Genomic DNA, 17,204 nt, shown 5'->3' on the forward strand with positions numbered 1-17,204 from the left:
TTCAGCGGGGTTCTCTCAACATCCCCTTGTCTCCTCTCCCTGTGTCACCGCCACGCCACCCCTTGTTTCCTGCCCTGCTGTGACCATGAATCTACATAGGATACTAGTCTGCTTACCAGGCCAAACATCACGCTGTGTTTGACATTCATCATTTATTGATGGGCTGTTTTTTAATTGCAGCGGGAGAGTGCTTGGCTTCTCTGCTCTCACACAGGCTGATCCATGGGAAGGGCCCTCCTACTGAGGGCCCACATTTACTCAGCACACCGGGAGCACCACTGTTGACTTATAATGGTTGTGACACACAAAAAATAACCTGCAGGGTTGTTTTTTTTCTCCTCATTCCATTTTGTTAGCATTCAGTCTCTGCTTACACTTCTTTCATTCCTCGTCTTGGCTGAGACCAGAGGTGAGGTGAGCAGGAGCAGGAGAGAAATAATTAACCACTGAATGGAAGCAGAGTGAAAGAGGGTTGGATTGGCATGTGAGACGACACTTACTCTTAAATTCAATAAGAAATCCAAAGTCAATTCATCCACGTGTTATGCAATTAAAATTAACTTCTCACTCATCAAACGTCCTGTGAAGATTACTTCTCTGAACCCCTCCCTTGTAAACCTAAACTAATCCCTCCATGTGTTTCTTCCTGCAACCATGGTGCTCTTCCTGTCATGTACAACCACTCACACAGCAATATCCCCTTTCTCATCTAATCTGAATCTGGTGTGGGATTAATTTGCCTCCGTACGCAGCTGCAGCTGGTTAATTTTAGCTGTGAGATGGCAGTGATTGAACTGTGATGGTCACCACTCCTAATGAAAATCCAACAGACTGTGACGGCAATGAGGGGTTTCCTCAGTATTAGAATGATACACGTCATTGTACAAGTAAAGGCCTACATCTACATGTATGTCCTGTATGTCCATGTGCACAATTTATTTTACTCATCCACAGAAGTGTGAGGAAGTAAATAGGTCACTGTTATTGTGATAGCATGTCATTTGTAAAGGTGCTTTAACCAAGAAACGTGAAGTAGAATCTGTAGGAGCAACTGTATATTGAGTATAGTTCAGTCAGGAAGACTTTAGTCAAAGAAAATTTTATTTTCATTTGCAGTATTACATTTGGTGGTATGGATCTGTTCTGGGGCCTCTCTGCCTTTCCTCGGGCCCACGCAGAAAGCCTCTTCCATGGGCCTACATGGAAAGCCTAAGATGGAGACAGTATACATTTCTGCCCTTCCACACGCCTACATGGAAAGCTTAATGTGGATAGAGCACACTTCTCTGCCCTTCCATGCACCTATGTGGAAAGCCTGAGGCAGAGAGAGCACGCCCCTCTGCCCTTTCATGTGCAAACAAGGAAAGCCTGAGGCAGAGATAGCAAACCTCCCTGCCCTTCCATGTGCCTACATGGAAAGCCGAAGGCAGAGAGCGCAAACCTCTTTATCCTTCCACTTGAATACGAGGAAATCCTAAGATGGAGAGAGCACACCTCTCTGCCCTTCCACTTGCTTACGTGGAAAGCATAAGGTGGAGAGAGCACATCTCTTTGCCCTTCCAGTTGCATACGTGGAAAGCCTATGATGGAGAGAGCACACCTCTTTGCCCTTCCACGTGCAAACCAGGAAAGCCTGAAGCAGAGAGAGAGAGAGCACAACTCTCCGCCCTTCCACACGACTACATGGAAAGCCTAAAGTGGAGAGAGCACACCTCTCCGCCCTTCTGCGTGCCTATGTGGAAAGCCCAAGGTGGAGAGAGCAAACTTTCCTGCCCTTCCATGTGCCTACATGGAAAGTCTAAGGCAGGGAGACCAGTAGCAAACATCCCCCAGGAACAGAACAGAGCAGTATCAATGACAAACAGAAATGACATTGATAAGTCAGACACAACATGAAAAGGGGTAGCTGGGGTGGAGGCAGGTTGCAAAGCGGCTTGCAGAGGAAGCATCAACTGTAGGCAGGCCAGAGCAGTTTGAATAGGGCGCCCTGAATGAGATTCACCAATTGGTTGCATAGAAAGGAATCGTGATCTATCAGCTGACTCCCTTCGATCAATCAGCTGCTCCATCAGTTGATTGGGCTGTTTGAGATCAGCTGATGTAACTGGGATGTGAGCTGAGTCCTGAGTCATGTCCTGCCTGAACTAACGCTATGCTCAATTCATGGGTGACAGTGATATCAAACTTTATATCTTCTCAGAGGTTATTTTTAGGTATTTTTTTTTACCTTTACTGGATGATTCCTAGCACTATCTATGAACTGTCACACTCTGTTTAAAACCTACTCTCCATTTCTTGGCGACTAAGAAGATAAGATTAGAATTAGATAAGATAAAAATTCTGTCTCTTTATTATCTGACTACAATGTAACCCACTGTTTTCAAGTTTTAGTGTTAAATCATTTAGCAAAGTCTTGCTCCCCTGATTGTTCTTTAACCCACATGACAACCTGAGGACACATCAGTAGAGTAAATGTGGATTGATGGCGCGTCTCCTCTGACAAGGTCACTGAACCCTCAAGCACCGGCTTGTTCCCCCCTCATGTTACATTTAGACTGCTTTTAACACTTGAGTTACGTGCCATTGCTGCGAAGACTAGAAAATCAATTTGTGCAAGCAGCTGTTGAAAAAGCAATACTGTGTCTGTTCCTGTTGTGGACACTTGATATAAAATTGTTTTCCCCAGGCTTTCAAGGTTGGGAGAGAACAAACTGAAGGAAAAAAAGGAATTTTCAGGCTTCCAAGCTCTGGACACAGTATTTTTGAAACCTCGGTAAAGAGATTCTCTGGTAAATTAGTAGGATGATGTTGCTTTCATAGTCCTTTTTCTTAGTCCTGAAGCTCCATAGCTGAGAGACAGTGCATTGATTCAAGCTTGGCCCGCTTTGGATTAGGACATCCTTGTTTACTGTTCCCTAAGACACATTGCATCCTGTTCTTTAATGGCTGGAATAATTGTGCCAGATTAAGCCAAGTGGATAATTTCCCTAGTCTTGTTAATGTAACAAACAAATAAACAAAGCCAGAGTCGGGACAAGGCCTACACCTAGAATAATACAATTGCTATGCAGGTAGTGATACCACAACATGGTGGGCCAGATCCATAAAACTCCTGTAAATTTAAGCCCCAGTAGTTAAATTAGATTCATAACGTTTACTGCAACAGACTCACAATGCTGGTGCTGTATTGTCAGCTGTGTCCCAGGTGAAAGTCAATGGAAATCAATTTTAATGACACATATAGTTTTAACACCCACCACAATCAGTCGTGCATGGAAGCAAAATGAATTGGCACTCTGAGGAAGATACCGAAAGCAAAGTCAAAGTAATTTGGGTACAGGCCAAAAACAGACAATAAACCCGACATAGGAATATTCAAAGATAGCGCTAATGCTGCATTCATGCTCCTCAGACGGTCCAATTTCCCAAGTTGGGAAGCTGTTTTCTCAACAGTTGCAAGATCGAATGATGTAATGTGGAGACAACATGGGCGCTACAAAGAAGTGTTGTATTTTATTGAGAGAGCATTTAAACAACACATTGACAACAGTTTGAAGCTTTATATTACAAAGTGAGTTTGTCCTTGACTACTTCTAAAATATTGCTTCACTGGATTAATGCTAAAGAATAACTAATCAAACGAATCGAGGTCACTCTATGTGGACAGCAACCAACCTCATACCATATTTCAAAATACAGCAAAACTGAACATTTACTTCGGTTCGCCTTGTTTCTGCACACAGTATGTCATCAACTTGGCAAGTCGTGTACCAGAACCTCAACAAACTTTCTGTGTTGTTCTGACTTCAGGGGACATTCATGCAAATTTTCTTAGTTGAAAGCATTTTTTTCCTGATTATTCCGACACCACATGAATGCAGGGTGAAACAATGAAATTATGTTTGCTGTAGATAATGTTGTCTTCATGCTGTCTTTGTCTTGTGAGTTTGTCCTTAGAATTTTATCGTTTTATTGGTGTCAAAACATCTTGCCAAAGAACTGCGGTTGAAAATTACCCAGCTGGTAAACACTGGCGCTTTTACAGAAATGCTGATTAAAGTTTGTTGCCCTTATGAATAAAACAAATGAAATTAAATTGATTTAATGCCAGAGTTGAGAGGGTGGAGGCATCTCACCCCATCTTACCCTATGTGAGGCACTGAAACTGAAAAATTTAGTTTTGAATAGAGATTTAGAGGTAAATATTTAGAGTGAACTAAAATAAAAACACAGAATGCGCCTTTAATTTGAACTCTTCCTTTTTATAGGTCATTATCGGAACTAGAACAGGCCGGGCAGGTAAACCAGTAGGCCCATGGAGTAACGGTGTAATAGGCACAAGCCAAGCGATGGAGGAGGAAACTCACAATTCCTACATGGACGTGTTGGACAGTTGAGATGTTACAAGGTCAGAAAGGACACTGGTGACCAGAAAGGTTTTTGGGAGGTTCTGGTGAAGATTTCATCCTCTGCTGCTGCCTGCAGGTTTCTCTGCATCAGGCTTTCTTCACAGGACTGAAACAAAACTGTAAGTTCAACTTTCTCTCCTCTTACTTATCCTGTAGTTGGTAGTTTGTAGGGCTTGGATATTATGCTTATCTCCCTATTCAATACTATCACAACACTTGATATGTATTGCGATTCTACAAGCTTTGTGGTCAGATACTATGCTTTTACCTAACTTATGTTTACTTTTTTGCATGAGACTAGAGATGCACAATGTTAGATTTTTTGCCAGTATCTGATTGCCGATAACAACTTTTTTAACCGATAACCAATACTGATATCAATATATACACTTTTTTCCCCACCTAATTTTAGTGAACATCACATCTCTTCATCATCTTCTATTATGGAATTAATATCATATCATGCATGCATACTCTTATCGTGATAGCCCATCAGCGGATGGAGACATTAAATAGAAAACTCTAAATTGTAGACCTATATAATATTCATTCATTGTGCAAATTAAGAAAAAGCATATTGGCAAATTCTAATACTGCACGTTAAAGCCAACATCGGTCGATACCGATGTAGTACCGATGTTTCTGTGTATCCCTACACTAGACCATGGGAAAAAGTTCAATTTTACACTTCAGAGACTAAATTCCATGAGGCATATTTCCAAAAACTGCACATCACATGTCAGTCAGTCTTTCTGACTTTTATTTTAGCAGTGGTCAATAAGCTAACAGCTGTTTTTATGGTCTTATTTTATATATTCCAGTGATGCATTTGTGACCTTGCACTGGGAAATGTGTGGCTATATTAAATATACTCTACTTACTTACTATCTAAAATGAACATGTAGGCTACAACTGAATTAATTTTTTTCTCTCTTTGAGTTTTAGTTTTTAAAATGAGTAAAATCGTATTCTACTGTAGAGCTGCACCCAGCCCCTTGCCTCACCTGTGCTTTCTCTCTCTTTATCAGACCACAAGTGAGACAGGAATTAGTCAGCTAGCATGCTCCGCTGTCCCTCCACCTCTCTCTCTCCGCCGCTAGGAGACTATTCACCAGTGAAGAGAGCAGATAGAGAGCCGGACCTTCACAGCTGCTATAGCAACTCAACTTCAGTTGGCCCAAACCCCAGCGCTGAGGTTCACAGTGGGCTAGGTCAAACTCCATGCCCTAACACCAAGCAAGTGTCTGACTGATGCACTTCATCATGTGACATCGGACACTTTCTGTGCATACTGGATCCAGTAAATATAGAACTAGTACGTTCTTCCTTATTATTCATATTCACAACAATACTATCAAGGGTAACTTAAAGATATCATTTTAGCTACCATACTATATCACAGCAGCAACAGAAAGTTTTCTGATCTAATGGGAGTTTGCACTGAACTGCCTGAATCAAGCAGCAACTGTCAGCAATTCAAGCAGCTTAAGGCCTGTTTCCTTGCCTTAGCTTTGTTTGTCTTGACATGGATGTGACAGTACTTTACCCACAGATTATCACAAAAAAAGAATTAACTTCTTTTCACCTCTGCATTTGAATTATATTGAATCAGGCATTAAACAAAGCAATTAAAGGAGAAAAGATAAGCTGTGTAAGTCGAATTTATCATAGCTAAACCATGTGCATGCAGCTCTAATATGTCTTGACAACAAACCCAGCCAGCAGACTAAAAGGTCTACTACCCCCATACAAACACGTTTTCAGGGCTTTTTACACTGACAAATTCGCTGTCAAGAGACTTTTGGGATCACATTTGGGGATTGGACATCTGCATGACTACCCAAAGCAACAGAGTGGCCATTATATCCGCCAGTGGCAGTGCTCTAGTTGCATTTCAATGTGAGGCATCTCCATTTTAAGTATCCCTAAGTCTATTTCATCTGAGCTGCTTAGCAGTTAATCAGCTGACAGAAACAGGGCAGAGGAAAATGTGTTATCGTGTTGAATATGCACCTTTTTCCAAGAAAAGCTTCCTGTTGCTCTGTTCCTTGCAGCTGGGAGGTAAAAATAAATCAATGAAAAAAAAGGACCCTCTTCTACAACTGAATGACTAATAATAGTTCAAGCATTAGTCACTTTGCCAGCTCTATGATGGCTACAGGACCTGAGCAAATGAATCACACAACTGTATATACTGCACGTCTACCGTCATGTCCCTTATTTCATTCAGGAAATTTTGGCATACTGCATTTGACATACTATGTACTGGGACATAGAACATCTTTTTCTGGCATACTATATAGTGTTGTAGTATGGGTAATGGAAAGCACAGATTGTTTGTGGTACTACAGAGGATGCTGTTGTGGTAGTCAAGCCTGGATGTTACAAGTGCATGGATGAGTGTTTCTGCAGCACTTAGGAGGGGGTGACAATGGAGCCATCAATATTGAGTGTGAAGTCCTAGGTGGGGCGGGTAAGGGAGTCTGGGCCATTGATGAAGATGTCATGCTGCAGTTGAGTGTTAGGAAAGTTCTTTGCATCCATGTTGTAATGTCCGGTGTGAAGTGGCAGCAGTGATGGTCTTGGGAGAGACTTGGGAGGCCATAGTGGCAGTACTATAACAGGTTTTCCCTGCCTATCTAAGACAAAGGCGGGCCGCCTGGGTGATTTTGGCTGCCGCCTTAGTTAAACCATGTGTGTGCATGGGGGGCGTTCAGATGTAGCGTCTTTTGTGCACACAAACCTATTACTTTCAATGTAGACGCGCGTCATGCATGCTCACAACCCAAAGCGACGCCGTAGCAGTGCACATTCGGTGTGACGCACTTGTTTTTTTGTCCAGCGCACAGCTCCACGGACCTGCTTCTCCCTCCGTTGTTGTGTCAGATCCCGGTTCCCCCTCGGGCTGTGTCTCTCCTACTGTTTCCCATGGAGCTCTGCCCCATTTGAAAGGCGAAGGAAGCCTGTATGTGGAAAGGCGTCACCTCTGAGATGTAGCATGTCCTGTTATTTTCAGCCTCCTTTCATATTTAATAGAGGGGGGACAATACCTGACAGTAATATTCTCAGCTGTCAGGATGTACCTGCTGTAAATGGTAAATATAATCATAGAAGGCAGTGTAAAGCTCAAGCATGTGGGGGCCTCCTTTCATATTTGATAGAGGGGGGGACCGTATCTAAAAGTACAGCTGTCAAGATGCCCCCCCGCCACAGGCCTTTGCCACCTTGGCCTCGAAAAAACCAAGGGAAAACCCTGTATAATGTAGTTGTAAGCAGATGTAAGGACATTAAAGCATTTAACAATGTACAGTGTTTGTCAACAATAACTTGTTCTCTCAAGACATTTTTGAAAATTATTACAACTGTGTTTTACTGTATTGTCATTCATTTTCTCTTTAAACACCAACATGAATATAAGCTTCTTCTTACAGCTACAGTATAGTGTGTTATTACTAGGGATGCACCGAATATTCGGTAACCGAATATATTCGGCCGAATATTGCAAAAAAACACACATTCGGTATTCGGTGGAATAAGTTAAAAGCAAGGCCGAATAATAGCGGCGTGTTTTGATAACGCAATCAAACGGCGTGCCGTGATGGACGGAATAAAATGTCGGTAGTGTGGCGATCCGCCCGTCACGACACTCGCATTTGCGACTAAAAATAGTTTTGAGTGAGCAAAATAGGCTTAAATCATTCAGCACGCTGTGCGAGCAGCCTACAGATTTCAACCAGCAGCAGAAACGAAAGGCGAATCCCACCGATTGTGGGTTGAACGGGGGTCACAGACAGTAACGTTAATGTATTCCTGTCAAATACGGCGGCCATCGGCTTACCGGGGGACGGAGAAGTCGGTTCCAATAATATCCTCTTCTTGGTGTCATGACTGCCCAAAAGTACCTGAACAGCCGAGCCAGCCGATCACAGGGATGTGATGTGTCAGAGGAGAAACAAGCCTTTCACATTTCTCTCTTTCTGGCAGTAACGGCCCACAAACCTCACCGCACTTTAGGGACTGTTCATTACTTATGAAGGGACTGTCAGGGGAGGAGGGTGGCTGGTTGATTTTTATTTTATTTATTTATTTTATTTTGATCCCCCCTATGTTAATCACTTATTGATGCTGTTTTTGAAGTATGAATAAGTCAGTAAGTAATTTATTCCATTGAAATATCATTGATGTATTATAGAAAAGTGATTTATCTTTTCATCAATGACAAAAGGCACATCTGCCTCATTTTCGCTGTGGTATTGTGATACTACTCAGATCCATGATATTTTCATTGGTATCGCACAGTGGGTCCCAGTTTTGGTACCGTGACAACACTAATCTGGAGGGGGTTCATCTGCAACAGCTAATGAAAAACAAAACAATGATATTCGGTATTCGGTACTTGGTATTCGGCCAAGCGTTTAATAATATTCGGCTTCGGCTTCGGCCACAAATTTTCATTTCGGTGCATCCCTAGTTATTACCTGTTTATCAAATGTTTAAATACTGCTTATAAATGCTTAAAGTGTTACCTAACAAATAAAAATAGTGTAGTTACTGTAGATGCACCAGGCTACCTGGAAGTGTGCCAGGCTTTGAAGCTAGTTACCGTTGTCACCAAAAAGGGGAATTTCATCCATCACCTGCAACCTAAAAAGGCTTTTTCCATATTGACTTGCATGGTGAAAGAGATGTCAGTAAATCAGTGGATATTTTTTGAGTGTCACAACCCCTGCAGACTAGAAGTCAATGGATTCATCGCTGTCAGTAGGACTTTATTTTGCATAATGGTGGAACAGGGCTTCAGTAGTGGCCAATAGCTGTAACCTCCACTTGTCACGTGAGTATGGCTGCAAGGCTTTTGCACAGATTATTCCACATGCAAATACAAGGTAATGTGTGTTGTAGATGATCTGTATGGATTTGTATGATTTAAATGAAAGTTAATTAATGTAGGACAGCTTTACTTCCTTATTAGGGGCATAATAAGGTTGCTTGTTATAGAATAGCATTATGTGCTTTCTCTGTTTTGCTAGCAAGCATGGCATGGCTGATTTTACTGCAAGGCTCTTTAGTGGCGTTCATGTTATAACAGACCTGTTTTCAGTCAGTTTCTTCACACAATAGTTGTCTGTCGAGGCTGCTCTGTGATTGATTTGATTCTTTGCTCAATTTTTACAATTTTAATAATCTGCTATCAGCAGATAGCAGATACCTGGAGCAGGAAAAAACTCCAAACTTGGCCATTGAATATCCACTATTGGTCGACCTCCACCGCAGATGACTCATTTCAATACAAGAATTTGATCCATTCAGTCCAATAACATTGAGAAAGTCTAGAAGTCCAGTTGAATCATTTTATCACCCTTCAAGTAAGCAGAGGGCTAAACCAGAAGTAGTTGGTGGAAGCTCTAGTGCACCTGCTGTATTGGCCACACAGTGCAGAAGCAGTGCCAATCATTCCAGTAATTTCATATGTGGCAGCTAAACTTTTTTGGCTTCATGAGCTTTGGAGGAATGAACAGGGCCCCAGTTCCAACATTGCATCCATTTCTCTTTATACATGCATAAAATACGCTGACATCTTGCCAGTCACCAAAAAAAAGTTGATCGGAGATGGATCTGTATTGCAGCATCAGTAATGGGCGGACAGGCAGAAATTCGACCAGGCTAAAACAATTAATTGTGCTCTGTTTTATACAGTAAGAAACTCTCCTCTCAGTAGGAGGAGAAGCAGAAGAATTCTCTGGAGATCAGTTGCATGATTCTCTGTGAAAAATTGCATGACTGATATTTTTTACATCAAACCGTTCATGAGACAGCAAATATTTAAGCATTATATGTTAAACTGTAGAAACACTAGACTGCATTATCATAGTTAGATGTAAAGTTAAATTGCGTTTGCAGGAAACAATCGAAGCCACCTCAGCTTTTAGTGTTTTTAAAGTAATACATGCTGACTCTGATGAAAGAGCTGCTGTCTTCTCTGTGGCACAAAGTAAACATCACTGGTGAAGCTGCAGACTCATCTGACTTGAGAGGACGCCTCGAGGAACGAGTGGAATTATTCGATTACCTGTGATGAAGTGAGTTAGATGTTATTGCCATCTGCCCGGTTGTTATGAGGTACAGGTGTGTATGTTCAGTTTTATCCGTGTGTCATTTTTAATACATGCGTGTAAACTTGTTAATGTATTAAATTTGCATCGTGAATATGTTATCTTCCTGGAAATCCACCATTACCGTCCATGACAACACTACTTTCTCAGAAATTTCACGCTACCCTCGTCCTCACAGGTCTAATTTGCAGTCCCCCTGCAACAACCTTGGTCTAATTGCATTTACTTGTTGAAGCAAATCCCATCTGGGAAATTCAATACACATTCTGAATTAATCGTCTTCTCTCCATTGTGGTTTGAGTCTCAAGGCGCCTCTGTTTTACTATCCAAAATATTGAGGCCATGAAATACATAAATGAAAATGCAAATCAATCAATAAAAATGTAATTTTGAAGCACGCTGGTGATCTGTTCTGGCATTTTGACCCTACACGAAAGCTTATAATAATAATAAACTTTATTTATATAGCACCTTTCAAGAGCATAAAAGTCACAAAGTGCTTTACAGAGGCAATAAAGCAAAAAATATACATATAGACATAAAACACAGTAAAGGGAGAAAATAGACAGAAACATAAAAAATAAAAAAAATCAAAGGCAAGTCTAAACAAATGGGTCTTAAGCTGCTTTTTGAAGGTGTCCACAGTGTCCACAGATCTTAAATTCAGTGGGAAAGAGTTCCAAAGTTTAGGTGCCACAACCTCAAAAGCGTCTCCTTTGATTTTCAGCCTAGAACGAGGAACTACCAGCAGGCCCTGATCTGAGGACCTCAGAGACCTGCTGGTGACATAAGGCTGCAGTAGATCACTAATGTAGGTCGGTGCCTGACCATGCAGAGCTCTATATGTGACCACAAGAACTTTAAATTGGATCCTAAATTTGATGGGGAGCCAGTGGAGAGCAATTAAAATTGGAGTCACATGAGACCTTTTGGGGGACCTGGTCAACAGTCTGGCAGCAGCGTTTTGGACTACTTGTAGGCGATCCAGAGACGATTTGCTGAGGCAGGTAAAAAGAGAGTTGCAGTAATCCAGACGTGACAAAACAAACGCATGGATCAACATTTCCATCTCTGCTTGAGACACAATGGGCCTGAGTTTGGCTATGTTCCTCAGCTGGAAAAAGCAAGAGCGGATCAATAACTTCACACGTTGATCCAGAGTCAGAGCCTGGTCCACAGTGACACCAGGAATTTTTACAGATGATTTAACCATTGAGGTATGAAAACCTAGACCATCCTTGATCTTAGGGACAAGACTTGGAGGGGCAGAAATAAGGATTTCTGTTTTGTCAGAGTTAAGCTGCAAAAAGTTATCGGCCATCCAGTTTTTTATAGCTGTCACACAGTCATTTAGAGCTGACAGTATAGCAAGGTTGTGGGATTTAAAGGAGGCATAAAGCTGAATATCATCTGCGCAGCAGTGATAAGAGATACCTTTAAACTGTTTTATTATTTGCTCAAGGGGAAGCATGTACAGGGCAAATAGAACTGGACCAAGGACTGAACCTTGGGGCACACCACAGCTGAGAGTTTCAGATGGGGAGGCGAAATTACCAACAGATACAGCAAAGCTCCTGTCAGAGAGGTAGGAGGAGAACCACTGCAGGGCAGACCGAGTCACACCTACCCACTGCCCAAGTCTTTCTATCAGTATACAGTGGTCCACTGTATCAAACGCTGCACTGAGATCCAACAACACCACCACTGAACATTCTCCTGCATCACTGTGCATCAGGATATCGTTGGAGACTCTAAGAAGGGCTGTTTCTGTCGAGTGCAGCCTTCGAAAGCCAGACTGAAACTTATCAAAGATACAGTGCTCATCTAATGCAGTTGTGAGCTGGTTTGCAACCACTTTCTCTAAGATTTTAGCGACAAAAGGCAACTTGGAAATGGGCCTGTAATTTTGAGGTAGAGAAGAGTCTAGATTTGAATTCTTGAGAAGTGGTTGAATAACAGCATGTTTGAAATGAGCAGGGACACAACCAGATAACAGAGAGTTGTTAATTATAGAGAGCACCGCAGGACCAATAGAACCAATGACACCTTTAAACAAAGATGTTGGTAGGATATCGAGAGAGCAAGAGGAAGTTTTCATATGGTTAACCAAATTAGTGAGGTCTTGCAGGGTTATAGGAGAAAAGCTCTCCAGGATAGACGGCCGAGAGTAGAAAGAGATAAAGGGGGCAGGAGAGGGGAGAATATTTGATCTAATGTCATTAATCTTTCCCACAAAGAAAGACAGAAAACTGTTACATTCCTCATCAGAGAAAATTAGTACAGCAGGTGATGGAGGGGTAACAATATTACCAATAGTCTCAAATAACACTTTGGGATTACGCCGATTATTAGACACAAGCTTGGAGAAATAAGCAGCTCTGGCATCCTTCACTGCATTATTAAAAGACGCGAGAAGTTCTTTCAAATAAAGATGGTGGACATGCAGTTGAGTGGATTTCCATAGGCGCTCGACCCTTCGACAGTTCTCTTCAGAGAGCGAATATTGTCATTTATCCAAGGAGAGGGCTTGATCAGGGGGGCCCGCCTAGTTTTAATAGGGGCCACTTCATCCAGTACATTAAGGCAGTGTTCATTAAAGGAATGTACCAAGGTGTCAGCGTCACTGTCCACATCAGAGTCGAAGTAGAAGGCAGCAGAGAACTTTCCAGCAGAACGGTGGTTAAGGATGCTAGAGCTTATAATACGTCGGCAGGGTAAGGAATCCAGATGAGAAGACAAATCAAATAAAATACAATTGTGATCAGTAATAAAAAGATCCTCAAGGGATAAAGAATCAATATTCAAACCCAAAGTAAAAACAAGATCCAGAGTGTACCCTCTATTGTGTGTAGGGCCTAAGACATGCTGAGTAAGGTTAAAAGACTCTGTGATGTTAATAAAGCTAGAGGCAAAATTGTCTGAAACATCATCAACATGTATATTAAAATCACCAGCAATGATAAATCTGGATAGCTTAAGAATAGAGGCCAATAAGTCAGTGAATTCAGTCAAAAATTAGCCATTTGGGCCAGGAGGACGGTAAATTAAAATACAGTAAAATGGATTTTTACATCCAATTTTAATCATTTGAAGCTCAAAGGAAGAGAAAGACCCAGTGCTCACCGAGCGACATACGAAGCGGCTCCTGAACACCGCAGCAAGTCCTCCACTGCGACCTGAGAGTCTGGGCAAGCTGATAAAAGTGTAGCCCTTTGGGCAGAGCTCAATGAGGGGGCCAAGTTCCATATTCCTCTGCCAGGTTTCCGTCAGGAAAAGAAAGTCCAAGTTTTTAGACAAAACAAAGTCGTTTAGCACGAACAATTTGTTCGCTATGGAGTGCGCATTAAGTAGCGCCATTTGGACAGGGGAAGACTCTTCGCAGTCGGCGGGGGAAACCCGGGGCAGGGAGCGCAGATGACGTGGACTCCCTCCACTGCGCCGATGTATTCCACACACCGGAGGGGCCGAGATCAGCTCCCCGGCCGAGTCGGGAAACACAGGTCGGAGAACAGAGAGTCTGACAGTCGCAGCCATCGATAAAGGGAGATCATTCCACGGAGTAACAGGAAACATCAAGCCAAGGCTCATCAGAAGAGAACGGCGCCGTTTTCCAGCGACACCTCGCTTCCAGAGCCATCTTAGCTTCACCTGGACTCCGGCCCTTCTCCCTCTCCTTCTTCCGTACTTGCGAGAGCCTTGAAGCTGCAAACCATTGCGGGGAACGCCAGCAGCCACTGACAGGAACGGAGGCGCCGAGGATTGCGGGTGACTACTCCGAGGAGTGGAAACACCAAGATCCACCATGGATGCCCTGATGAACAGGAGAGTCTGGCGATCATACACCCGAGCAGCAAATCCATTGTTGACAAACAGTAGAACGAACAGAGCAATACAAAGAACAGGTAGGAGCCCACGGGAAAGCCGGGCAGGCGCCATCATACCCGGAAATGATTCCAAACAGGCGAATTCACTGCTGCTGATGGCACCATGCATTGAGCATCACTTGCGACCCCTATCTGCTGCATCTAAAAGTACGACTTACAAAAGATGTTGCTCTAATTCTATTACAGCACAAACACTCCCATCAAGTTTTGCAGCTGAGTGCAGTTTGCCCTTTTTTGTGGCTGATTGCTATTATCCTTTACCCTGGAAATCCAGAGTTCTTGCGAGAGCACAATTTGAATTTGCTCAGCGAGTCACTCTGGCAATCAGTAATGATGCTCATTATCTATGCACATGAAACCGAGCTGCACCAATCACATCGGTGTATCTAATATAGGCGGGCCAGAGGCGAGCTAAACAGATGACGACAGCGCTGCGACAACGAAGTCCGGAATCAGTCAGTAAACATTACAAGATGGCTATGGATGAACACTAGTTGTTTGAAACGGCTTTGGCCGAGTTAGACTTGGCTTTTTCTCTAAAAGAGGAACAGAAGACGGCGCTCGAGTCTTTCCTTTGCAAGAAGGACGTTTTTGCTGTTTTGCCGACCGGATATGGCAAGAGTCTAACCTACCAGTTAGCTCCACTGGTAGCTAAGCGTATACGTCACCCCGTGTATTGTTCTGATTGGTCGTAGTGTTATCCAATTGCGTGCAGTGATATTTTCAAATGCATGCTTGGTGCGGCCCCTCGAGTTGGGCCATTTTCATTACTCATGGCCAGACCCTAAATCTTTCTAGATTTGGGTCTCGATTTCCAGGCTAATTATCCTTATGGCAAAGCATAGATGTTGCCATTGCACCAAGCACACAGGGCAATGTTGATGGCAGCTGGTAGGCATGTCAGTTACAGTTAATTTTGTTCTTTAAAGTCCAATACCCATTAACAGTCAAACTAACTGGTTAATTTTTAAGGGAAAAAAAGTGAAATAACATTAAAAACAAGAGACCTGGGGTGTTTGTGGCTTAGTGGTAGAGCAGGGCTCCACGTACAAGGCTGTTGCAGCAGCAGCCCGTGTTCGACTCCAGCCTGTGGCCCTTTGCTGCATGTCACTCCCTCTCTCTCTCCCCCCTTCACGCTTGTCTGTCCTATCAAATAAAGGCTAAAAATGCCCCAAAAAATATCTTAAAAAAACAATAGACCTGTCCTTTTAGACCAGTGCTCCATTGATTCAGTGAGCTTTAGCGTCTAATTTCAAAGAGTTATCCATTTGGAGGTGGTTAAATTTGAATATTTTGTGGTATGAATGTTTTGCCTTTTATTTTCTGACAGCTTTGCTGACAGACAGCTGGCTAGTCTAGTTAACATGCAGAAACATAGTGCCCACTCCCCACCCTCCGGTCTCCACTGGTTAGCTGCAGGGTTCGGGAGTAATGGAATACAAGTATCAGTGTTACGTATTTAAAATACATTTTAAATTACAAAATATGAGTAACTGTGTTCTTTTACAATTACAGCTTGAATTGGCGGTATTCTGAATACAGTTACTGTCTTTAAAAATAGATTTCTTGAAGGGATTACTTTGGTTGTGTTTTTTATGTGCACCATTTCCTAACTGAATGCGCCGGGAGCGAGCATCAGCGACAACATCAGTTTGATTTCATTGTTTTCTATTAAAACATTCGAGTTGGCTGCATGCAGCGATGCAGTGCCCCTTTTTGACCTGAACTTTTGTCATACACCCCTTTTCTATTCATTCCTGTCTCTTGCCTTGAAAGCTTTGCAGTGGATGAGGAACAGCTGATTCATGAAGTTGACAGACAATTTTTAAGTATTCTAAAGGCAACCAAAAATATTTTGAATATATCACTTAATTAGAGTAATCTAATAGAATCCATTCAGTAATCTGTTGCGGAATACATCTGAAAAGTAACTCTCCCAACACTAGTTAGCCAACATTAGCCTTGGCCACTCTGCACTGCGCACCAGACTGCGCTTTTGTGGAAGCTAATTAGCAGAGTTGCTCATTTGCAGTTATCAGCGGAAATATGGTGGCCACCGTGTGGTCTCCCCACAGGTAGACATGGTGAGTAAGCAACTTTGACGCTGTTAACTGTGTTAGCACCACTCACCATGCTGATTTTGTTTACAGTGCTAACAAAGTTAACAATGCCAAAGGGGGTTTGTGGCTCAGAACTGAGCAGCTTACTCACCCGGTGACCTATGGGCGGGCACAATATTTCGACAACAAAGCTTTAGGGTCAGGATACTGTTACTAGCAGTATCGCTAAAGGAACGGGTGTTGCTAACTAGCTTCCATTAGACCCAGTTATGCAGTGCGGTAAACTGAAATGTAGCAAAATTAACGTACAGATCGACAGGCGTACCTGGTCAGAAAATATTCTTGGCACTTGAGTGATTAACAGATAACCATTGACATATGTAGCAGAGAGGAAAAGAGAACTGAAATTTGAGACAACAAGCTACAGGTCCTGACTGACGAGCTGCAGAGGCTTTCCTCCAAACTTCACAAACACGCCTGGCTACAATACCTGCTGAGGTGATCATTGAAAAATCTATAATATATTATATAATATAAATGCTAAACCCCTTATGAACAAGTTTTAGTTAACACCAACTCTGAAGATGCTCAGAATTTCACTGTAACTGTGTGAGTCTGTTAGTGCTGATCTTTGTAAAGTGGACTGTTTTTGCAGAGAGGCAGAGAAAGGAACCAATTTTGTGTTAAATATATGCATGTTACCTACCGGTAATTTAAATATGTGCAAATAGCACAAGA

This window comes from Epinephelus lanceolatus, chromosome 1, assembly GCF_041903045.1.
Source record: "Epinephelus lanceolatus isolate andai-2023 chromosome 1, ASM4190304v1, whole genome shotgun sequence".
NCBI classification, from domain to species: Eukaryota; Metazoa; Chordata; class Actinopteri; order Perciformes; family Serranidae; genus Epinephelus; species Epinephelus lanceolatus.